This window comes from Stigmatopora nigra, unplaced genomic scaffold (genome assembly GCF_051989575.1).
Source record: "Stigmatopora nigra isolate UIUO_SnigA unplaced genomic scaffold, RoL_Snig_1.1 HiC_scaffold_24, whole genome shotgun sequence".
Classification (NCBI taxonomy): Eukaryota; Metazoa; Chordata; class Actinopteri; order Syngnathiformes; family Syngnathidae; genus Stigmatopora; species Stigmatopora nigra.
The window spans coordinates 1534821-1556410 of record NW_027551603.1 but is presented as its reverse complement, the minus strand read 5'-3'; the positions used below and the strand labels follow the sequence as shown (position 1 = coordinate 1556410).

The 21590-nt window shown below is 46.0% G+C and overlaps 3 non-coding genes and 41 pseudogenes across 3 annotated transcripts; all 44 read left to right on the top strand.

The window, feature by feature from the left end:
* The first annotated feature begins 842 nt into the window (after positions 1-842).
* Positions 843-961, top strand: LOC144190548 (5S ribosomal RNA; annotated as a pseudogene).
* Positions 962-1017: 56 nt separating this feature from the next.
* Positions 1018-1136, top strand: LOC144182293 (5S ribosomal RNA). The gene has a single exon (XR_013324735.1). It is a non-coding gene; the product is annotated as a 5S ribosomal RNA (ribosomal RNA).
* A 56-nt stretch (positions 1137-1192) lies between these two features.
* Positions 1193-1311, top strand: LOC144183467 (5S ribosomal RNA; annotated as a pseudogene).
* A 56-nt stretch (positions 1312-1367) lies between these two features.
* Positions 1368-1486, top strand: LOC144190960 (5S ribosomal RNA; annotated as a pseudogene).
* Positions 1487-1542: 56 nt separating this feature from the next.
* LOC144189278 (5S ribosomal RNA) lies at positions 1543-1661 on the top strand (annotated as a pseudogene).
* Positions 1662-1717: 56 nt separating this feature from the next.
* On the top strand, positions 1718-1836 carry LOC144188983 (5S ribosomal RNA; annotated as a pseudogene).
* Positions 1837-1892: 56 nt separating this feature from the next.
* Positions 1893-2011, top strand: LOC144183728 (5S ribosomal RNA; annotated as a pseudogene).
* A 3429-nt stretch (positions 2012-5440) lies between these two features.
* LOC144187881 (5S ribosomal RNA) lies at positions 5441-5559 on the top strand (annotated as a pseudogene).
* A 56-nt stretch (positions 5560-5615) lies between these two features.
* LOC144188517 (5S ribosomal RNA) lies at positions 5616-5734 on the top strand. Its single transcript, XR_013324943.1, has one exon. It is a non-coding gene; the product is annotated as a 5S ribosomal RNA (ribosomal RNA).
* A 56-nt stretch (positions 5735-5790) lies between these two features.
* On the top strand, positions 5791-5909 carry LOC144183466 (5S ribosomal RNA; annotated as a pseudogene).
* A 56-nt stretch (positions 5910-5965) lies between these two features.
* Positions 5966-6084, top strand: LOC144184904 (5S ribosomal RNA; annotated as a pseudogene).
* Positions 6085-6140: 56 nt separating this feature from the next.
* On the top strand, positions 6141-6259 carry LOC144189277 (5S ribosomal RNA; annotated as a pseudogene).
* Positions 6260-6315: 56 nt separating this feature from the next.
* On the top strand, positions 6316-6434 carry LOC144188982 (5S ribosomal RNA; annotated as a pseudogene).
* Positions 6435-6490: 56 nt separating this feature from the next.
* Positions 6491-6609, top strand: LOC144189089 (5S ribosomal RNA; annotated as a pseudogene).
* Positions 6610-10038: 3429 nt separating this feature from the next.
* LOC144187793 (5S ribosomal RNA) lies at positions 10039-10157 on the top strand (annotated as a pseudogene).
* A 56-nt stretch (positions 10158-10213) lies between these two features.
* LOC144188399 (5S ribosomal RNA) lies at positions 10214-10332 on the top strand. Its single transcript, XR_013324936.1, has one exon. It is a non-coding gene; the product is annotated as a 5S ribosomal RNA (ribosomal RNA).
* A 56-nt stretch (positions 10333-10388) lies between these two features.
* On the top strand, positions 10389-10507 carry LOC144183464 (5S ribosomal RNA; annotated as a pseudogene).
* A 56-nt stretch (positions 10508-10563) lies between these two features.
* Positions 10564-10682, top strand: LOC144184893 (5S ribosomal RNA; annotated as a pseudogene).
* A 56-nt stretch (positions 10683-10738) lies between these two features.
* Positions 10739-10857, top strand: LOC144189276 (5S ribosomal RNA; annotated as a pseudogene).
* A 56-nt stretch (positions 10858-10913) lies between these two features.
* Positions 10914-11032, top strand: LOC144188981 (5S ribosomal RNA; annotated as a pseudogene).
* Positions 11033-11088: 56 nt separating this feature from the next.
* On the top strand, positions 11089-11207 carry LOC144183717 (5S ribosomal RNA; annotated as a pseudogene).
* A 3429-nt stretch (positions 11208-14636) lies between these two features.
* LOC144188613 (5S ribosomal RNA) lies at positions 14637-14755 on the top strand (annotated as a pseudogene).
* Positions 14756-14811: 56 nt separating this feature from the next.
* LOC144188612 (5S ribosomal RNA) lies at positions 14812-14930 on the top strand (annotated as a pseudogene).
* Positions 14931-14986: 56 nt separating this feature from the next.
* Positions 14987-15105, top strand: LOC144184484 (5S ribosomal RNA; annotated as a pseudogene).
* A 56-nt stretch (positions 15106-15161) lies between these two features.
* Positions 15162-15280, top strand: LOC144191722 (5S ribosomal RNA; annotated as a pseudogene).
* Positions 15281-15336: 56 nt separating this feature from the next.
* Positions 15337-15465, top strand: LOC144182665 (5S ribosomal RNA; annotated as a pseudogene).
* A 56-nt stretch (positions 15466-15521) lies between these two features.
* Positions 15522-15640, top strand: LOC144189126 (5S ribosomal RNA; annotated as a pseudogene).
* Positions 15641-15696: 56 nt separating this feature from the next.
* On the top strand, positions 15697-15815 carry LOC144181988 (5S ribosomal RNA; annotated as a pseudogene).
* A 56-nt stretch (positions 15816-15871) lies between these two features.
* On the top strand, positions 15872-15990 carry LOC144182551 (5S ribosomal RNA; annotated as a pseudogene).
* A 56-nt stretch (positions 15991-16046) lies between these two features.
* LOC144190872 (5S ribosomal RNA) lies at positions 16047-16165 on the top strand (annotated as a pseudogene).
* Positions 16166-16221: 56 nt separating this feature from the next.
* LOC144188094 (5S ribosomal RNA) lies at positions 16222-16340 on the top strand (annotated as a pseudogene).
* A 56-nt stretch (positions 16341-16396) lies between these two features.
* LOC144191837 (5S ribosomal RNA) lies at positions 16397-16515 on the top strand (annotated as a pseudogene).
* A 56-nt stretch (positions 16516-16571) lies between these two features.
* Positions 16572-16690, top strand: LOC144182564 (5S ribosomal RNA; annotated as a pseudogene).
* Positions 16691-16746: 56 nt separating this feature from the next.
* LOC144186438 (5S ribosomal RNA) lies at positions 16747-16875 on the top strand (annotated as a pseudogene).
* A 56-nt stretch (positions 16876-16931) lies between these two features.
* On the top strand, positions 16932-17050 carry LOC144182088 (5S ribosomal RNA; annotated as a pseudogene).
* Positions 17051-17106: 56 nt separating this feature from the next.
* On the top strand, positions 17107-17225 carry LOC144189506 (5S ribosomal RNA; annotated as a pseudogene).
* Positions 17226-17281: 56 nt separating this feature from the next.
* LOC144182945 (5S ribosomal RNA) lies at positions 17282-17400 on the top strand (annotated as a pseudogene).
* Positions 17401-17456: 56 nt separating this feature from the next.
* LOC144189933 (5S ribosomal RNA) lies at positions 17457-17575 on the top strand (annotated as a pseudogene).
* A 56-nt stretch (positions 17576-17631) lies between these two features.
* LOC144190563 (5S ribosomal RNA) lies at positions 17632-17750 on the top strand (annotated as a pseudogene).
* A 56-nt stretch (positions 17751-17806) lies between these two features.
* Positions 17807-17925, top strand: LOC144190584 (5S ribosomal RNA; annotated as a pseudogene).
* A 56-nt stretch (positions 17926-17981) lies between these two features.
* On the top strand, positions 17982-18100 carry LOC144188479 (5S ribosomal RNA; annotated as a pseudogene).
* A 58-nt stretch (positions 18101-18158) lies between these two features.
* LOC144185393 (5S ribosomal RNA) lies at positions 18159-18277 on the top strand (annotated as a pseudogene).
* A 56-nt stretch (positions 18278-18333) lies between these two features.
* Positions 18334-18452, top strand: LOC144188345 (5S ribosomal RNA; annotated as a pseudogene).
* A 56-nt stretch (positions 18453-18508) lies between these two features.
* Positions 18509-18627, top strand: LOC144182106 (5S ribosomal RNA; annotated as a pseudogene).
* Positions 18628-21590: the final 2963 nt, after the last annotated feature.

Below are 21590 nucleotides of genomic sequence, written 5' to 3'. Positions count from 1 at the left end.
GTGTGCATGTGGTGGTGGAGCAATATAATTTTAGTTTCAGTGAAATGAAAAATCTACAATAGTGTTCCAATAAATTGGTGGTTATTGAAGTGCTATACCAATTGAATGTAATTTCTGGTAAAATTCTGTAGCTCCAGTGTTTAACCATAAATCCTATGTGATTTTTTGTTTTACAGTATAAAATGTGAAAACACTTATAAATCCCATTTAAATTCAGTGAATTCATTTAGTTGTGCTGCCACTACAACATTGCACCCAATCAGTTAGTCTTTAATTGAATCTGAATACCAGTCGATTTGAATTGAATGACTTGACCCCGCTGAGATATTTTCTCTAAAAGAATAATGGAGTTGCTTATTTGACTATTTAGTATTGTTATTTTGTTATCTTTTTGCATTTGGTGCTTTTTTTAAACATCTACTACTTTACATTATAATTGCTTGATCTGAGGTAGTTGGGTTGTAAAGGTTTAAATCAAAATTCAAAGTACGGTAATACACATATATACACACACGATGCAACAGATGTGCAGTCCATTTGCAGCGTCCAGAAGTAAAACAACATGTGAAAATTGAGTGTATAGAGTGCAAAAAGTCTTACTGCAATCAAGCTGACTTTACTCCTTTGTTATTATTGCTGACTCAAAGACAAATACCAATTTGGCCTGAAATGCACAAAAGTAAAACATAGCTGTATATATTCCTGCCTTTTCCCCCCTCTTTTATAACCTGAATATTCCAACTGACTTTGAATAATGTCAAATCCCAATTGATTTGGGTAGCAGGTGTAGAAGGTCGAATTAATACTTTAGCTCATGGGTGTCCATCTGCAAGAGCAGTACCGCTCACGGCCATACCACCCTGAAAAGGCCTGATCTCGTCCGATCTCGGAAGCCAAGCATTGTTCGGCCTGGTTAGTACCTGATTGGGAGACCGCTTGGGAATACCAGGTGCTGTGAGCATCATACCCCGCATCTTTTTCGACATTTCATGGGTGTCCATCTGCTAGTGCAGTACCGCTCACGGCCATACCACCCTGAAAAGGCCCGATCTCGTCCGATCTTGGAAGTCAAGCATGGTTGGGCCTGGTTAGTACCTGGTTGGGAGACCGCTTGGGAATACCAGGTGCTGTGAGCATCATACCCCGCATCTTTTTCGACATTTCATGGGTGTCCATCTGCAAAAGCAGTACCGCTCACGGCCATACCACCCTGAAAAGGCCCGATCTCGCCCGATCTCGGAAGCCAAGCATGGTTAGACTTGTTTAGTACCAGATTGGGAGACCGCTTGGGAATACCAGGTGCTGTGAGAACCATGCCCCGCATCTTTTTCGACATTTCATGGGTGTCCATCTGCTAGTGCAGTACCGTTCACGGCCATACCACCCTGAAAAGGCCCGATCTCGTCCGATCTCGGAAGCCAAGCATGGTTCGGCCTGGTTAGTACCTGATTGTGAGACCGCTTGGGAATACCAGGTGCTGTGAGCATCATACCCCGCATCTTTTTCGACATTTCATGGGTGTCCATCTGCAAGAGCAGTACCGCTCACGGCCATACCACCCTGAAAAGGCCCGATCTCCTCCGATCTCGGAAGCCAAGCATGGTTCGGCCTGTTTAGTACCTGATTGGGAGACCGCTTGGGAATACCAGGTGCTGTGAGCAGCATACCCCGCATCTTTTTCGACATTTCATGGGTGTCCATCTGCAAAAGCAGTACCGCTCACGGCCATACCACCCTGAAAAGGCCCGATCTCGTCCGATCTCGGAAGCCAAGCATGGTTCGGCCTGGTTAGTACCTGATTGGGAGACCGCTTGGGAATACCAGGTGCAGTGAGCATCATACCCCGCATCTTTTTCGACATTTCATGGGTGTCCATCTGCAGGAGCAGTACCGCTCACGGCCATACCACCCTGAAAAGGCCCGATCTCGTTCGATCTCGGAAGCCAAGCATGGTACGGCCTGGTTAGTACCTGATTGGGAGACCGCTTGGGAATACCAGGTGCTGTGAGCATCATACCCCGCATCTTTTTCGACATTTCATGGGTGATCTATCTGAAATCCAGATCAAATTCTGGATTTCAGATAGATCAGTTGTCATCATGCACCTTTTACCAAGACTGGACCTATAGTAGGACTTAGATGGAGAGCTATCTTAAAAAGAACATGTCCTCATTACTTGGGGGAGAAACAAAGGATCCAAAATCACTCAGAGCTGTCAGGAGTGGTTGGATTGCCTTTCCTGGCATGACGTCACGATAACTATCAGCTGTCACTAATTACGTGATTAGATTATTTTTGGTATTTAGGCATTATGATTTTCTGTGGACGCGGTTGGATCGACTGGTTAAGTTCTGGTTTCGTTTCCTGTTAATCCTCGTAGTAATTGCTGTTTCCATTGACGCCACGCCGCATGTTCAGTTCGTTTGTAATGAGTGGTCAAGCCAAGTTGTTTAAGTTATGTTACCCCGTTTATTAAATCAACCAACAAGAGCTACAGATCTGCCTCACCTTTCCAATTACTTCGGCGACTCTGCATCTGGGTTCAACTTACCCTACGATCGCGTCGCACTACGCGGCGAAATCGTAACAGCACGATCCAACCATTATGGACCCAGCGGAGCGCCACCCACGCTCGCGCCGACGCACTCGGCGACGCAAACCATCCACCTCGAAGACACCGGACTGCTTGGAATGTATAAGAAACCCCTCAGAATCGTTTAGGAATTTTGTAATGGACACACCGTGGTGCGGGGCTCTCAGGCACATCATTTCTAGAGATGAGCCACAGCTGGTAGAAGAGTTAGAGCCGCAGCGTACTCATACGCCCCACCACTGCTATGCACGTCGCCCTGGGAAGCCTTTACCGTTTCATCATGATGCCCAGGTGCGTACAACCACCAGAGAGCGCCCAAGTTATCTTATGCCTATGCCCAGAGGAATTGATTCACCATGGAGGGAGCCTGAAGATTCTGGTGAGGAGGACACCCGTTGAGGAAGTTCCCCACGGCCAGCAGCGTGGCCAGGATCTTCTTGAAGGTCCGGTTGCCGGCCAGCTGCTCCATGCCCAACTTCAGGTCAAACAGGGGCTCGGCGATCTCCTGCTCGAGTGCCTCATAGTTGAGTTTGAAAGACCACAGCTGCAGGCGGGGGGTCAAGGCGCTGACGGAAGCCAGGCCCGAGAGGAATTCCTCGGCCGTCCCCAGGGGAACGTCGGGATTGGCCGAGCGAGCCTCGCGGATCTTCTGCTTCTCCTCCTCTGTGGGCGTCATGCTCAGGATCTTCTCCACACCCTCCTTGTTGATGGCAAAGTCGTCAAAGTTGAGGATGGCGCTCTTGATGACGTGAACGGCGGGCAGGACCGTCATCCCGATGTTGATGGCGGTGCTCCGCTCGGAGTCCAGAACCAGGATCTCGGACTTTTTGCTCTCCGGCGCTTTCTTGGCCCATGGCGTCTCTTTGGCCCTGGACTCAAAGAGGTGCTCCAGCTTCCCCATGTCCACTTGGACCTTGTCCAGTGACGCCAAAAATAATCTAATCACGTAATTAGTGACAGCTGATAGTTATCGTGACGTCATGCCAGGAAAGGCAATCCAACCTCTCCTGACAAGAGCATCAAATAAAGACAATTTGTCGGTCTTTCGGGAACAGATTTTCTTGAAAAATAACCCTTTCGCTATGATTTCTAGAATTTTACTGACATAATGCAAGTGCATTCGCAGCTAGCCCTCAGAGATAAAATGAGTTGGATTTCCATCTCCAACAATACCAGCCGATATGTTATTTGAGGTTCTTGATCTGAATGAATTAAATGACCTCCGGTATGCAGTACAACTGTAGAGCAATTACTTTAAATTATGTTCATTCTTTTGTCCCCCGCCTGGTGCCTGTAGATAGCTGGGATAGGCCTTAGCACCCCCCGTGACCCTTGTGAGGATAAGCGGTTGAGAGAATGAATGAATGAAAGAATACTAAACAATGTCTTTCACATGACGATCATTTATACTAAACAATTACTATTAGTTTAAGCATGTGAAACTATGATAAAATATGATTTGGATTTTACAGCATGTTTTCGTAACCTGTTTTATGTTTATTTATATAAACAATAGACACCTTGTAAAGCATTGCTGTTGCTTCACATGTATTTCTTAGGGGCCTAACATTCAACCACATCTAAGCAGCAGTACTTGTAGACTTGCATTCTGTGAAGCGCAAAGTGTCCTTCTGTTCTAAAGAGACAGAACAGCAAGAAAAGGACTCTGTGCAACCTTCTTTACTCTGTAACAGCGGGATGATGCTTTTTGTGTAGAAAGGATGGAGTACAAAGTGTAAGCGAATGAGTGGAAAGTACTGCAGACAATGTATGACTGTTTTTTTCTATTTTTTTTCCGTGCAGTTGAGGAGTGTAGTTTGCAAGATCCAGCATGCCAGTACTATTGAATGCTGGGTATTTTGCTGAGCCTTCTTTAAAAATTACTTCTCTTATCATGTAAAAGTAGTGATATCTGAACAGACAGAAGAATAGTCAGTCATTTTCTTCTTAAAAAAATAAAAATAAAATACTTGTGGTTGCTAGAGTTATACAGTAAAAAAGGGGTGTGTGCATGTGGTGGTGGAGCAATATAATTTTAGTTTCAGTGAAATGAAAAATCTACAATAGTGTTCCAATAAATTGGTGGTTATTGAAGTGCTATACCAATTGAATGTAATTTCTGGTAAAATTCTGTAGCTCCAGTGTTTAACCATAAATCCTATGTGATTTTTTGTTTTACAGTATAAAATGTGAAAACACTTATAAATCCCATTTAAATTCAGTGAATTCATTTAGTTGTGCTGCCACTACAACATTGCACCCAATCAGTTAGTCTTTAATTGAATCTGATTACCAGTCGATTTGAATTGAATGACTTGACCCCGCTGAGATATTTTCTCTAAAAGAATAATGGAGTTGCTTATTTGACTATTTAGTATTGTTATTTTGTTATCTTTTTGCATTTGGTGCTTTTTTTAAACATCTACTACTTTACATTATAATTGCTTGATCTGAGGTAGTTGGGTTGTAAAGGTTTAAATCAAAATTCAAAGTACGGTAATACACATATATACACACACGATGCAACAGATGTGCAGTCCATTTGCAGCGTCCAGAAGTAAAACAACATGTGAAAATTGAGTGTATAGAGTGCAAAAAGTCTTACTGCAATCAAGCTGACTTTACTCCTTTGTTATTATTGCTGACTCAAAGACAAATACCAATTTGGCCTGAAATGCACAAAAGTAAAACATAGCTGTATATATTCCTGCCTTTTCCCCCCTCTTTTATAACCTGAATATTCCAACTGACTTTGAATAATGTCAAATCCCAATTGATTTGGGTAGCAGGTGTAGAAGGTCGAATTAATACTTTAGCTCATGGGTGTCCATCTGCAAGTGCAGTACCGCTCACGGCCATACCACCCTGAAAAGGCCTGATCTCGTCCGATCTCGGAAGCCAAGCATGGTTCGGCCTGGTTAGTACCTGATTGGGAGACCGCTTGGGAATACCTGGTGCTGTGAGCATCATACCCCGCATCTTTTTCGACATTTCATGGGTGTCCATCTGCTAGTGCAGTACCGCTCACGGCCATACCACCCTGAAAAGGCCCGATCTCGTCCGATCTCGGAAGCCAAGCATGGTTGGGCCTGGTTAGTAGCTGGTTGGGAGACCGCTTGGGAATACCAGGTGCTGTGAGCATCATACCCCGCATCTTTTTCGACATTTCATGGGTGTCCATCTGCAAAAGCAGTACCGCTCACGGCCATACCACCCTGAAAAGGCCCGATCTCGCCCGATCTCGGAAGCCAAGCATGGTTAGACTTGTTTAGTACCAGATTGGGAGACCGCTTGGGAATACCAGGTGCTGTGAGAACCATGCCCCGCATCTTTTTCGACATTTCATGGGTGTCCATCTGCTAGTGCAGTACCGTTCACGGCCATACCACCCTGAAAAGGCCCGATCTCGTCCGATCTCGGAAGCCAAGCATGGTTCGGCCTGGTTAGTACCTGATTGGGAGACCGCTTGGGAATACCAGGTGCTGTGAGCATCATACCCCGCATCTTTTTCGACATTTCATGGGTGTCCATCTGCAAGAGCAGTACCGCTCACGGCCATACCACCCTGAAAAGGCCCGATCTCCTCCGATCTCGGAAGCCAAGCATGGTTCGGCCTGTTTAGTACCTGATTGGGAGACCGCTTGGGAATACCAGGTGCTGTGAGCAGCATACCCCGCATCTTTTTCGACATTTCATGGGTGTCCATCTGCAAAAGCAGCACCGCTCACGGCCATACCACCCTGAAAAGGCCCGATCTCGTCCGATCTCGGAAGCCAAGCATGGTTCGGCCTGGTTAGTACCTGATTGGGAGACCGCTTGGGAATACCAGGTGCAGTGAGCATCATACCCCGCATCTTTTTCGACATTTCATGGGTGTCCATCTGCAGGAGCAGTACCGCTCACGGCCATACCACCCTGAAAAGGCCCGAACTCGTTCGATCTCGGAAGCCAAGCATGGTACGGCCTGGTTAGTACCTGATTGGGAGACCGCTTGGGAATACCAGGTGCTGTGAGCATCATACCCCGCATCTATTTCGACATTTCATGGGTGATCTATCTGAAATCCAGATCAAATTCTGGATTTCAGATAGATCAGTTGTCATCATGCACCTTTTACCAAGACTGGACCTATAGTAGGACTTAGATGGAGAGCTATCTTAAAAAGAACATGTCCTCATTACTTGGGGGAGAAACAAAGGATCCAAAATCACTCAGAGCTGTCAGGAGTGGTTGGATTGCCTTTCCTGGCATGACGTCACGATAACTATCAGCTGTCACTAATTACGTGATTAGATTATTTTTGGTATTTAAGCATTATGATTTTCTGTGGACGCGGTTGGATAGACTGGTTAAGTTCTGGTTTCGTTTCCTGTTAATCCTCGTAGTAATTGCTGTTTCCATTGACGCCACGCCGCATGTTCAGTTCGTTTGTAATGAGTGGTCAAGCCAAGTTGTTTAAGTTATGTTACCCCGTTTATTAAATCAACCAACAAGAGCTACAGATCTGCCTCACCTTTCCAATTACTTCGGCGACTCTGCATCTGGGTTCAACTTACCCTACGATCGCGTCGCACTACGCGGCGAAATCGTAACAGCACGATCCAACCATTATGGACCCAGCGGAGCGCCACCCACGCTCGCGCCGACGCACTCGGCGACGCAAACCATCCACCTCGAAGACACCGGACTGCTTGGAATGTATAAGAAACCCCTCAGAATCGTTTAGGAATTTTGTAATGGACACACCGTGGTGCGGGGCTCTCAGGCACATCATTTCTAGAGATGAGCCACAGCTGGTAGAAGAGTTAGAGCCGCAGCGTACTCATACGCCCCACCACTGCTATGCACGTCGCCCTGGGAAGCCTTTACCGTTTCATCATGATGCCCAGGTGCGTACAACCACCAGAGAGCGCCCAAGTTATCTTATGCCTATGCCCAGAGGAATTGATTCACCATGGAGGGAGCCTGAAGATTCTGGTGAGGAGGACACCCGTTGAGGAAGTTCCCCACGGCCAGCAGCGTGGCCAGGATCTTCTTGAAGGTCCGGTTGCCGGCCAGCTGCTCCATGCCCAACTTCAGGTCAAACAGGGGCTCGGCGATCTCCTGCTCGAGTGCCTCATAGTTGAGTTTGAAAGACCACAGCTGCAGGCGGGGGGTCAAGGCGCTGACGGAAGCCAGGCCCGAGAGGAATTCCTCGGCCGTCCCCAGGGGAACGTCGGGATTGGCCGAGCGAGCCTCGCGGATCTTCTGCTTCTCCTCCTCTGTGGGCGTCATGCTCAGGATCTTCTCCACACCCTCCTTGTTGATGGCAAAGTCGTCAAAGTTGAGGATGGCGCTCTTGATGACGTGAACGGCGGGCAGGACCGTCATCCCGATGTTGATGGCGGTGCTCCGCTTGGAGTCCAGAACCAGGATCTCGGACTTTTTGCTCTCTGGCGCTTTCTTGGCCCATGGCGTCTCTTTGGCCCTGGACTCAAAGAGGTGCTCCAGCTTCCCCATGTCCACTTGGACCTTGTCCAGTGACGCCAAAAATAATCTAATCACGTAATTAGTGACAGCTGATAGTTATCGTGACGTCATGCCAGGAAAGGCAATCCAACCTCTCCTGACAAGAGCATCAAATAAAGACAATTTGTCGGTCTTTCGGGAACAGATTTTCTTGAAAAATAACCCTTTCGCTATGATTTCTAGAATTTTACTGACATAATGCAAGTGCATTCGCAGCTAGCCCTCAGAGATAAAATGAGTTGGATTTCCATCTCCAACAATACCAGCCGATATGTTATTTGAGGTTCTTGATCTGAATGAATTAAATGACCTCCGGTATGCAGTACAACTGTAGAGCAATTACTTTAAATTATGTTCATTCTTTTGTCCCCCGCCTGGTGCCCGTAGATAGCTGGGATAGGCCTTAGCACCCCCCGTGACCCTTGTGAGGATAAGCGGTTGAGAGAATGAATGAATGAAAGAATACTAAACAATGTCTTTCACATGACGATCATTTATACTAAACAATTACTATTAGTTTAAGCATGTGAAACTATGATAAAATATGATTTGGATTTTACAGCATGTTTTCGTAACCTGTTTTATGTTTATTTATATAAACAATAGACACCTTGTAAAGCATTGCTGTTGCTTCACATGTATTTCTTAGGGGCCTAACATTCAACCACATCTAAGCAGCAGTACTTGTAGACTTGCATTCTGTGAAGCGCAAAGTGTCCTTCTGTTCTAAAGAGACAGAACAGCAAGAAAAGGACTCTGTGCAACCTTCTTTACTCTGTAACAGCGGGATGATGCTTTTTGTGTAGAAAGGATGGAGTACAAAGTGTAAGCGAAGGAGTGGAAAGTACTGCAGACAATGTATGACTGTTTTTTTCTATTTTTTTTCCGTGCAGTTGAGGAGTGTAGTTTGCAAGATCCAGCATGCCAGTACTATTGAATGCTGGGTATTTTGCTGAGCCTTCTTTAAAAATTACTTCTCTTATCATGTAAAAGTAGTGATATCTGAACAGACAGAAGAATAGTCAGTCATTTTCTTCTTAAAAAAATAAAAATAAAATACTTGTGGTTGCTAGAGTTATACAGTAAAAAAGGGGTGTGTGCATGTGGTGGTGGAGCAATATAATTTTAGTTTCAGTGAAATGAAAAATCTACAATAGTGTTCCAATAAATTGGTGGTTATTGAAGTGCTATACCAATTGAATGTAATTTCTGGTAAAATTCTGTAGCTCCAGTGTTTAACCATAAATCCTATGTGATTTTTTGTTTTACAGTATAAAATGTGAAAACACTTATAAATCCCATTTAAATTCAGTGAATTCATTTAGTTGTGCTGCCACTACAACATTGCACCCAATCAGTTAGTCTTTAATTGAATCTGATTACCAGTCGATTTGAATTGAATGACTTGACCCCGCTGAGATATTTTCTCTAAAAGAATAATGGAGTTGCTTATTTGACTATTTAGTATTGTTATTTTGTTATCTTTTTGCATTTGGTGCTTTTTTTAAACATCTACTACTTTACATTATAATTGCTTGATCTGAGGTAGTTGGGTTGTAAAGGTTTAAATCAAAATTCAAAGTACGGTAATACACATATATACACACACGATGCAACAGATGTGCAGTCCATTTGCAGCGTCCAGAAGTAAAACAACATGTGAAAATTGAGTGTATAGAGTGCAAAAAGTCTTACTGCAATCAAGCTGACTTTACTCCTTTGTTATTATTGCTGACTCAAAGACAAATACCAATTTGGCCTGAAATGCACAAAAGTAAAACATAGCTGTATATATTCCTGCCTTTTCCCCCCTCTTTTATAACCTGAATATTCCAACTGACTTTGAATAATGTCAAATCCCAATTGATTTGGGTAGCAGGTGTAGAAGGTCGAATTAATACTTTAGCTCATGGGTGTCCATCTGCAAGTGCAGTACCGCTCACGGCCATACCACCCTGAAAAGGCCTGATCTCGTCCGATCTCGGAAGCCAAGCATGGTTCGGCCTGGTTAGTACCTGATTGGGAGACCGCTTGGGAATACCAGGTGCTGTGAGCATCATACCCCGCATCTTTTTCGACATTTCATGGGTGTCCATCTGCTAGTGCAGTACCGCTCACGGCCATACCACCCTGAAAAGGCCCGATCTCGTCCGATCTCGGAAGCCAAGCATGGTTGGGCCTGGTTAGTAGCTGGTTGGGAGACCGCTTGGGAATACCAGGTGCTGTGAGCATCATACCCTGCATCTTTTTCGACATTTCATGGGTGTCCATCTGCAAAAGCAGTACCGCTCACGGCCATACCACCCTGAAAAGGCCCGATCTCGCCCGATCTCGGAAGCCAAGCATGGTTAGACTTGTTTAGTACCAGATTGGGAGACCGCTTGGGAATACCAGGTGCTGTGAGAACCATGCCCCGCATCTTTTTCGACATTTCATGGGTGTCCATCTGCTAGTGCAGTACCGTTCACGGCCATACCACCCTGAAAAGGCCCGATCTCGTCCGATCTCGGAAGCCAAGCATGGTTCGGCCTGGTTAGTACCTGATTGGGAGACCGCTTGGGAATACCAGGTGCTGTGAGCATCATACCCCGCATCTTTTTCGACATTTCATGGGTGTCCATCTGCAAGAGCAGTACCGCTCACGGCCATACCACCCTGAAAAGGCCCGATCTCCTCCGATCTCGGAAGCCAAGCATGGTTCGGCCTGTTTAGTACCTGATTGGGAGACCGCTTGGGAATACCAGGTGCTGTGAGCAGCATACCCCGCATCTTTTTCGACATTTCATGGGTGTCCATCTGCAAAAGCAGTACCGCTCACGGCCATACCACCCTGAAAAGGCCCGATCTCGTCCGATCTCGGAAGCCAAGCATGGTTCGGCCTGGTTAGTACCTGATTGGGAGACCGCTTGGGAATACCAGGTGCAGTGAGCATCATACCCCGCATCTTTTTCGACATTTCATGGGTGTCCATCTGCAGGAGCAGTACCGCTCACGGCCATACCACCCTGAAAAGGCCCGATCTCGTTCGATCTCGGAAGCCAAGCATGGTACGGCCTGGTTAGTACCTGATTGGGAGACCGCTTGGGAATACCAGGTGCTGTGAGCATCATACCCCGCATCTTTTTCGACATTTCATGGGTGATCTATCTGAAATCCAGATCAAATTCTGGATTTCAGATAGATCAGTTGTCATCATGCACCTTTTACCAAGACTGGACCTATAGTAGGACTTAGATGGAGAGCTATCTTAAAAAGAACATGTCCTCATTACTTGGGGGAGAAACAAAGGATCCAAAATCACTCAGAGCTGTCAGGAGTGGTTGGATTGCCTTTCCTGGCATGACGTCACGATAACTATCAGCTGTCACTAATTACGTGATTAGATTATTTTTGGTATTTAAGCATTATGATTTTCTGTGGACGCGGTTGGATCGACTGGTTAAGTTCTGGTTTCGTTTCCTGTTAATCCTCGTAGTAATTGCTGTTTCCATTGACGCCACGCCGCATGTTCAGTTCGTTTGTAATGAGTGGTCAAGCCAAGTTGTTTAAGTTATGTTACCCCGTTTATTAAATCAACCAACAAGAGCTACAGATCTGCCTCACCTTTCCAATTACTTCGGCGACTCTGCATCTGGGTTCAACTTACCCTACGATCGCGTCGCACTACGCGGCGAAATCGTAACAGCACGATCCAACCATTATGGACCCAGCGGAGCGCCACCCACGCTCGCGCCGACGCACTCGGCGACGCAAACCATCCACCTCGAAGACACCGGACTGCTTGGAATGTATAAGAAACCCCTCAGAATCGTTTAGGAATTTTGTAATGGACACACCGTGGTGCGGGGCTCTCAGGCACATCATTTCTAGAGATGAGCCACAGCTGGTAGAAGAGTTAGAGCCGCAGCGTACTCATACGCCCCACCACTGCTATGCACGTCGCCCTGGGAAGCCTTTACCGTTTCATCATGATGCCCAGGTGCGTACAACCACCAGAGAGCGCCCAAGTTATCTTATGCCTATGCCCAGAGGAATTGATTCACCATGGAGGGAGCCTGAAGATTCTGGTGAGGAGGACACCCGTTGAGGAAGTTCCCCACGGCCAGCAGCGTGGCCAGGATCTTCTTGAAGGTCCGGTTGCCGGCCAGCTGCTCCATGCCCAACTTCAGGTCAAACAGGGGCTCGGCGATCTCCTGCTCGAGTGCCTCATAGTTGAGTTTGAAAGACCACAGCTGCAGGCGGGGGGTCAAGGCGCTGACGGAAGCCAGGCCCGAGAGGAATTCCTCGGCCGTCCCCAGGGGAACGTCGGGATTGGCCGAGCGAGCCTCGCGGATCTTCTGCTTCTCCTCCTCTGTGGGCGTCATGCTCAGGATCTTCTCCACACCCTCCTTGTTGATGGCAAAGTCGTCAAAGTTGAGGATGGCGCTCTTGATGACGTGAACGGCGGGCAGGACCGTCATCCCGATGTTGATGGCGGTGCTCCGCTTGGAGTCCAGAACCAGGATCTCGGACTTTTTGCTCTCTGGCGCTTTCTTGGCCCATGGCGTCTCTTTGGCCCTGGACTCAAAGAGGTGCTCCAGCTTCCCCATGTCCACTTGGACCTTGTCCAGTGACGCCAAAAATAATCTAATCACGTAATTAGTGACAGCTGATAGTTATCGTGACGTCATGCCAGGAAAGGCAATCCAACCTCTCCTGACAAGAGCATCAAATAAAGACAATTTGTCGGTCTTTCGGGAACAGATTTTCTTGAAAAATAACCCTTTCGCTATGATTTCTAGAATTTTACTGACATAATGCAAGTGCATTCGCAGCTAGCCCTCAGAGATAAAATGAGTTGGATTTCCATCTCCAACAATACCAGCCGATATGTTATTTGAGGTTCTTGATCTGAATGAATTAAATGACCTCCGGTATGCAGTACAACTGTAGAGCAATTACTTTAAATTATGTTCATTCTTTTGTCCCCCGCCTGGTGCCCGTAGATAGCTGGGATAGGCCTTAGCACCCCCCGTGACCCTTGTGAGGATAAGCGGTTGAGAGAATGAATGAATGAAAGAATACTAAACAATGTCTTTCACATGACGATCATTTATACTAAACAATTACTATTAGTTTAAGCATGTGAAACTATGATAAAATATGATTTGGATTTTACAGCATGTTTTCGTAACCTGTTTTATGTTTATTTATATAAACAATAGACACCTTGTAAAGCATTGCTGTTGCTTCACATGTATTTCTTAGGGGCCTAACATTCAACCACATCTAAGCAGCAGTACTTGTAGACTTGCATTCTGTGAAGCGCAAAGTGTCCTTCTGTTCTAAAGAGACAGAACAGCAAGAAAAGGACTCTGTGCAACCTTCTTTACTCTGTAACAGCGGGATGATGCTTTTTGTGTAGAAAGGATGGAGTACAAAGTGTAAGCGAAGGAGTGGAAAGTACTGCAGACAATGTATGACTGTTTTTTTCTATTTTTTTTCCGTGCAGTTGAGGAGTGTAGTTTGCAAGATCCAGCATGCCAGTACTATTGAATGCTGGGTATTTTGCTGAGCCTTCTTTAAAAATTACTTCTCTTATCATGTAAAAGTAGTGATATCTGAACAGACAGAAGAATAGTCAGTCATTTTCTTCTTAAAAAAATAAAAATAAAATACTTGTGGTTGCTAGAGTTATACAGTAAAAAAGGGGTGTGTGCATGTGGTGGTGGAGCAATATAATTTTAGTTTCAGTGAAATGAAAAATCTACAATAGTGTTCCAATAAATTGGTGGTTATTGAAGTGCTATACCAATTGAATGTAATTTCTGGTAAAATTCTGTAGCTCCAGTGTTTAACCATAAATCCTATGTGATTTTTTGTTTTACAGTATAAAATGTGAAAACACTTATGAATCCCATTTAAATTCAGTGAATTCATTTAGTTGTGCTGCCACTACAACATTGCACCCAATCAGTTAGTCTTTAATTGAATCTGATTACCAGTCGATTTGAATTGAATGACTTGACCCCGCTGAGATATTTTCTCTAAAAGAATAATGGAGTTGCTTATTTGACTATTTAGTATTGTTATTTTGTTATCTTTTTGCATTTGGTGCTTTTTTTAAACATCTACTACTTTACATTATAATTGCTTGATCTGAGGTAGTTGGGTTGTAAAGGTTTAAATCAAAATTCAAAGTACGGTAATACACATATATACACACACGATGCAACAGATGTGCAGTCCATTTGCAGCGTCCAGAAGTAAAACAACATGTGAAAATTGAGTGTATAGAGTGCAAAAAGTCTTACTGCAATCAAGCTGACTTTACTCCTTTGTTATTATTGCTGACTCAAAGACAAATACCAATTTGGCCTGAAATGCACAAAAGTAAAACATAGCTGTATATATTCCTGCCTTTTCCCCCCTCTTTTATAACCTGAATATTCCAACTGACTTTGAATAATGTCAAATCCCAATTGATTTGGGTAGCAGGTGTAGAAGGTCGAATTAATACTTTAGCTCATGGGTGTCCATCTGCAAGAGCAGTACCGCTCACGGCCATACCACCCTGAAAATGCCCGATCTCGTCCGATCTCGGAAGCCAAGCATTGTTCGGCCTGTATAGTACCTGATTGGGAGACCGCTTGGGAATACCAGGTGCTGTGAGCATCATACCCCGCATCTTTTTCGACATTTCATGGGTGTCCATCTGCCAGAGCAGCACCGCTCACGGCCATACCACCCTGAAAATGCCCGATCTCGTCCGATCTCGGAAGCCAAGCATTGTTCGGCCTGTATAGTACCTGATTGGGAGACCGCTTGGGAATACCAGGTGCTGTGAGCATCATACCCCGCATCTTTTTCGACATTTCATGGGTGTCCATCTGCTAGTGCAGTACCGCTCACGGCCATACCACCCTGAAAAGGCCCGACCTCGTCCGATCTCGGAAGCCTAGCATGGTTCGGCCTGTTTAGTACCTGATTGGGAGACCGCTTGGGAATACCAGGTGCTGTGAGTATCATACCCCGCATCTTTTTCGACATTTCATGGGTGTCCATCTGCAAGAGCAGTACCGCTCACGGCCATACCACCCTGAAAAGGCCCGATCTCGCCCGATCTCGGAAGCCAAGCATGGTTCAGCCTGGTTAGTACCTGATTGGGAGACCGCTTGGGAATACCAGGTGCTGTGAGCATCATACCCCGCATCTTTTTCGACATTTCATGGGTGTCCATCTGCAAGAGCAGTACCGCTCACGGCCATACCACCCTGATAAGGCCCGATCTCGCCCGATCTCGTCCGATCTCGGCAGCCAAGCATGGTTCGGCCTGGTTAGTACCTGATTGGGAGACCGCTTGGGAATACCAGGTGCTGTGAGCATCATACCCCGCATCTTTTTCGACATTTCATGGGTGTCCATCTGCAAGAGCAGCAGCGCTCACGGCCATACCACCCTGAAAATGCCCGATCTCGTCCGATCTCGGAAGCCAAGCATTGTTCGGCCTGTATAGTACCTGATTGGGGGACCGCTTGGGAATACCAGGTGCTGTGAGCATCATACCCCGCATCTTTTTCGACATTTCATGGGTGTCCATCTGCTAGTGCAGTACCGCTCACGGCCATACCACCCTGAAAAGGCCCGATCTCGTCCGATCTCGGAAGCCTAGCATGGTTCGGCCTGTTTAGTACCTGATTGGGAGACCGCTTGGGAATACCAGGTGCTGTGAGTATCATACCCCGCATCTTTTTCGACATTTCATGGGTGTCCATCTGCAAGAGCAGTACCGCTCACGGCCATACCACCCTGAAAAGGCCCGATCTCGCCCGATCTCGGAAGCCAAGCATTGTTCGGCCTGTTTAGTACCTGATTGGGAGACCGCTTGGGAATACCAGGTGCTGTGAGCATCATACCCCGCATCTTTTTCGACATTTCATGGGTGTCCATCTGCTAGTGCAGCACCGCTCACGGCCATACCACCCTGAAAAGGCCCGATCTCGTCCGATCTCGGCAGCCAAGCATGGTTCGGCCTGTTTAGTACCTGATTGGGAGACCGCTTCGGAATACCAGGTGCTGTGAGCATCATACCCCGCATCTTTTTCGACATTTCATGGGTGTCCATCTGCTAGTGCAGTACCGCTCACGGCCATACCACCCTGAAAAGGCCCGATCTCGTCCGATCTCGGAAGCCAAGCATGGTTCGGCCTGATTAGTACCTGATTGGGAGACCGCTTGGGAATACCAGGCGCTGTGAGCATCATACCCCGCATCTTTTTCGACATTTCATGGGTGTCCATCTGCAGGAGCAGTACTGCTCACGGCCATACCACCCTGAAAAAGCCCGATTTAGTCCGATCTCGGAAGCCAAGCATGGTTCGGCCTGGTTAGTACCTGACTGGGAGACCGCTTGGGAATACCAGGTGCTGTGAGTATCATACCCCGCATCTTTTTCGACATTTCATGGGTGTCCATCTGCTAGTGCAGCACCGCTCACGGCCATACCACCCTGAAAAGGCCCGATCTCGTCCGATCTCGGAAGACAAGCATGATTCGGCCTGGTTAGTACCTGATTGGGAGACCGCTTGGGAATACCACGTGCTGTGAGCATCATACCCCGCATCTTTTTTGACATTTCATGGGTGTCCATCTGCTAGTGCAGTACCGCTCACAGCCATACCACCCTGAAAAGGCCCGATCTCGTCCGATCTCGTCCGATCTCGGCAGCCAAGCATGGTTCGGCCTGGATAGTACCTGATTGGGAGACCGCTTGGGAATACCACGTGCTGTGAGCATCATACCCCGCATCTTTTTCGACATTTCATGGGTGTCCATCTGCAAAAGCAGTACCGCTCACGGCCATACCACCCTGAAAAGGCCCGATCTCGCCCGATCTCGGAAGCCAAGCATGTTTCGGCCTGGTTAGTACCTGATTGGGAGACCGTTTGGGAATACCAGGTGCTGTGAGCATCATACCCCGCATCTTTTTCGACATTTCATGGGTGTCCATCTGCTAGTGCAGTACCGCTCACGGCCATACCACCCTGAAAAGGCCCGATCTCGTCCGATCCCGGAAGCCAAGCATGGTTCGGCCTGGTTAGTACCTGATTGGGAGACCGCTTGGGAATACCAGGTGCTGTGAGCATCATACCCCGCATCTTTTTCGACATTTCATGGGTGTCCATCTGCAAAAGCAGTACCGCTCACGGCCATACCACCCTGAAAAGGCCCGATCTCGTCCGATCTCGGAAGCCAAGCATGGTTCGGCCTGGTTAGTACCTGATTGGGAGACCGTTTGGGAATACCAGGTGCTGTGAGCATCATACCCCGCATCTTTTTCGACATTTCATGGGTGTCCATCTGCTAGTGCAGTACCGCTCACGGCCATACCACCCTGAAAAGGCCCGATCTCGTCTGATCCCGGAAGCCAAGCATGGTTCGGCCTGGTTAGTACCTGATTGGGAGACCGCTTGGGAATACCAGGTGCTGTGAGCATCATACCCCACATCTTTTTCGACATTTCATGGGTGTCCATCTGCTAATGCAGTACCGCTCACGGCCATACCACCCTGAAAAGGCCCGATCTCGTCCGATCTCGGAAGCCAAGCATGGTTCGGCCTGGTTAGTACCTGATTGGGAGACCGCTTGGGAATACCAGGTGCTGTGAGCATCATACCCCGCATCTTTTTCGACATTTCATGGGTGTCCATCTGCAAGAACAGTACCGCTCACGGCCATACCACCCTGAAAAGGCCCGATCTCGCCCGATCTCGGAAGCCAAGCATGGTTCGGCCTGGTTAGTACCTGATTGGGAGATCGCTTGGGAATACCAGGTGCTGTGAGCATCATACCCCGCATCTTTTTCGACATTTCATGGGTGTCCATCTGCTAATGCAGTACCGCTCACGGCCATACCACCCTGAAAAGGCCCGATCTCGCCCGATCTCGGAAGCCAAGCATGGTTCGGCCTGGTTAGTACCTGATTGGGAGACCGCTTGGGAATACCAGGTGCTGTGAGCATCATAACCCGCATCTTTTTCGACATTTCATGGGTGTCCATCTGCAAGAGCAGTACCGCTCACATGGCCATACCACCCTGAAAAGGCCCGATCTTGTCCGATCTCGGAAGCCAAGCATGGTTCGGCCTGGTTAGTACCTGATTGGGAGACCGCTTGGGAATACCAAGTGCTGTGAGCTTCATACCCCGCATCTTTTTCGACATTTCATGGGTGTCCATCTGCAAAAGCAGTACCGCTCACGGCCATACCACCCTGAAAAGGCCCGATCTCGTCCGATCTCGGAAGCCAAGCATGGTTCGGCCTGGTTAGTACCTGATTGGGAGACCGCTTGGGAATACCAAGTGCTGTGAGCTTCATACCCCGCATCTTTTTCGACATTTCATGGGTGTCCATCTGCAAAAGCAGTACCGCTCACGGCCATACCACCCTGAAAAGGCCCGATCTCGTCCGAGTTCGGAAGCCAAGCATGGTTCGGCCTGGTTAGTACCTGATTGGGAGACCGCTTGGGAATACCAAGTGCTGTGAGCATCATACCCCGCATCTTCTTCGACATTTCATGGGTGTCTGTTGGGTTTGTTCTGTTTTACTATTATAATAGTTATATTAATTCATTTCTTTATTAAATCATTCTCTTTCTTTTCTCTGTATTAATTCATTACTTTGTTAAATCATTCTCTTTCTGTTTTTCAAAAGTGTTGAGGTCACACCAAGTCATCTTTAACCTGGACAGCCTGTTCCAGGATGGTTATACAGATAATCCACCCAATCTGGGTCCTTGAGATTTGGTGGGCCCTTGGTGACGAGGACAGGGCTATTCGGACAATAACAAGAATATTGTTATCGTTATGTAACCGTACACTTCGGGTTTTTCTGTATGTAACGACTATATGATTATGATTATATTATATGATTCTTAGGTCAAGGAGGTTGTATAATTACTCTAATCTACATGTTGTTAGGTCTAGTCCCTGTTTTTGTTATGAGTAAAATACTTTGATTGTTATTGTAGTCCCAGATGTTGTTTTTACTCATACGTGATGGAATGATCAACAACTCTGTAACTTGTGACCATAAGAATGGGACGAAAACGTCTATTCGGGAAGACGTTCGGAAGTTGTAAGGTGACACTTGCTGTAACGCTCCCCTCCGGAGGCTTTTATCTGTTGTATCCATTTCTATTTAATTAAATGTCAATAATTGAATAAGATGTCTTCCTGCAGTTATTGATAATTATGGACGAAGGTAATTATTAATGAACCTGACATTTTGGTCCTTCTGAGCCATGGAGGTCAATATACCGGAGCGAGAACCCAGGCGCTGCTGTTCGACATCTGGTAAGTGACCGTGCGCACGGCGTCTTCAAAACCCTTGGTGGGCCGGAGTTTTTCGACGGGGGCGCCTGGATTCTCGGCGGTTGAAGACTTTTCCTGCTGGAGGGAGACATCTGATGGATCTCGGGTAAGTCCACATTAATGTCTGCATGTTGTGAAGGTGTTTCCAAATGCGTTAAAGGGACATTGTATGTGAGGTCCATTGTTGGGCTGGTTTCGCGTCCTGGGTGACGGCGATAAAACCCTGTGTTTATACTAGTCAATGGCAGGTACGGTGGGGCACTTTGCTGGAAAGTGTCCTGTGTCTCAGGGGTAGGCACGAATATATTGTACTAGAGATACAATATTGGGGCCGGGGAGTGTCCTGTGTCTAAAGGGTAGGCACGAATATACGTTGTATGGTGTTTGTGTGGTTTCTGCAGTAAAATTAGGAAAGGCCTAGGAGATACAGTCGATACAGTCGAATAGATAATAATAATATTAATAATAATAATAAATAATAGAGTTAACTGTGTGAGGCACACGAACTCACTACAAAAAATAAAAGTAAAATATGGGAAACACGTGTTGTAAGGCGGGTTTGGATGACGATCCAAAAAATACGTCTAACTTGTAAGGATTGGAAAAAATTGGAAAGACAAAGCGCTTTAAAAATATTACACAGCTATATTTATGGATAAATAAATATGGGTTTGCTGGCCAGCTTAAAATGCATAGAATGCAGGATAATATATGCACTAATGCATAGAGGTAATATACATATATAAATAATATGTGAGTGGATGAAAGTGTAACAGCTTGTTCCACAGACACTAATGGCAAAATAAGGCCGGGGAGAAGTTAAAAATACTATTTTGGGAAAATAGTGGGGGCTCCCTCGGATAACGGGGATATATTTAAGACCGTGGCTGCGGGAAAGTACTGTTTGGTAAGGAAAAAATAGCGGGGCCTCCTCGGCTGACGGGGAAAATATTTACCGAGATAGGTGACGGGCGCGGAGGAAGTTTAACAAAAATAAAGGGAGCTAGAAAATTAATGGGGACACTGGTATTTGATTTGGTTAATCCGGGTATGACGTTTTGTGATTACAATAAATTGGGTTTTTTTTGTGATGCTTGGGCTTGTATAACAACAATTAGAATGGTTATTTCCAAGTGCGGGTGGTGCTTTGTTAATATAACCTATATGTACTGTCAATTTACAGCAATGTGATGGCTTATTGCAGCTTGGTTTTTGATCCCGTCCGCTAACGGGAAGATGGTGTTTAAAAAGACAAAAGAATATATACAAAATGATCATTTAAATTTTAGCAGGGAATGTCACCTGTGTTTTTATTATGCTCTAGACTTGCCAAAAAATGTGTCAACTGCGGGGGAAGCGTTTCTGGTGCAGCGGCTGCTGATTAGATGGGAGTGAAACATGTGGGCCGCGGGGCAGACGATTTAACTGTGTTGGGCTTTCGGGAGCGTTCGGACCGTGTAAACAACTAAAATTTTGTGATCCCTTCCGTGAAGACATTATAATAATAATAATTGGCCTTGGGGGTGCTGAAGCAAACTTGAGGGCAGAAAATGGGTTTTTGCCATATTGTTGTGCTTGCAGCATACATATTCTGGATATATGGGGTCTTGGAAAAATATTGTGATGTAGTTGAATATCGGAAGAGGGGTTAATTTGACGTTTTAATGGTTGTCTTCTCTAAAAAGCGTTGTATTTGGGCACAGGGAAAAAGCTGGTTTGTAAACATAAGATAACAATGCTGTTTTCGCAGCAAGAGTGGAGGTCATAGTTAACGGCTAATTGCGTTTTCTGTTTGGACTTTTCAGAATAAGAACAATACATGGTCTGCAAGAAATGCAAGGTTATGCGGATGCTTTCGCATTGATATTTTGGGTTTTAAAATGAAATGTATTAAGAGGATAGAAAATCTGTTTAGTAAAAGGTTGATTTGGTAAAAAGCTTTGGATTTGGGAAATAGACCAAAATAGTCATTTTTGAGCAATTGTGGATTTCAAAGGGCTCTTAGTTAAAGGAAACTAGCTTTTGGAGGATAAAATAATATTAATACTATTTCAGAATTTTTTGATTATTCAAAATACTTTAATCCAGGAGGTTGGCTGTTTAAAAGAAAAAAAGGCCAGGATGACAAAATTTACAAAA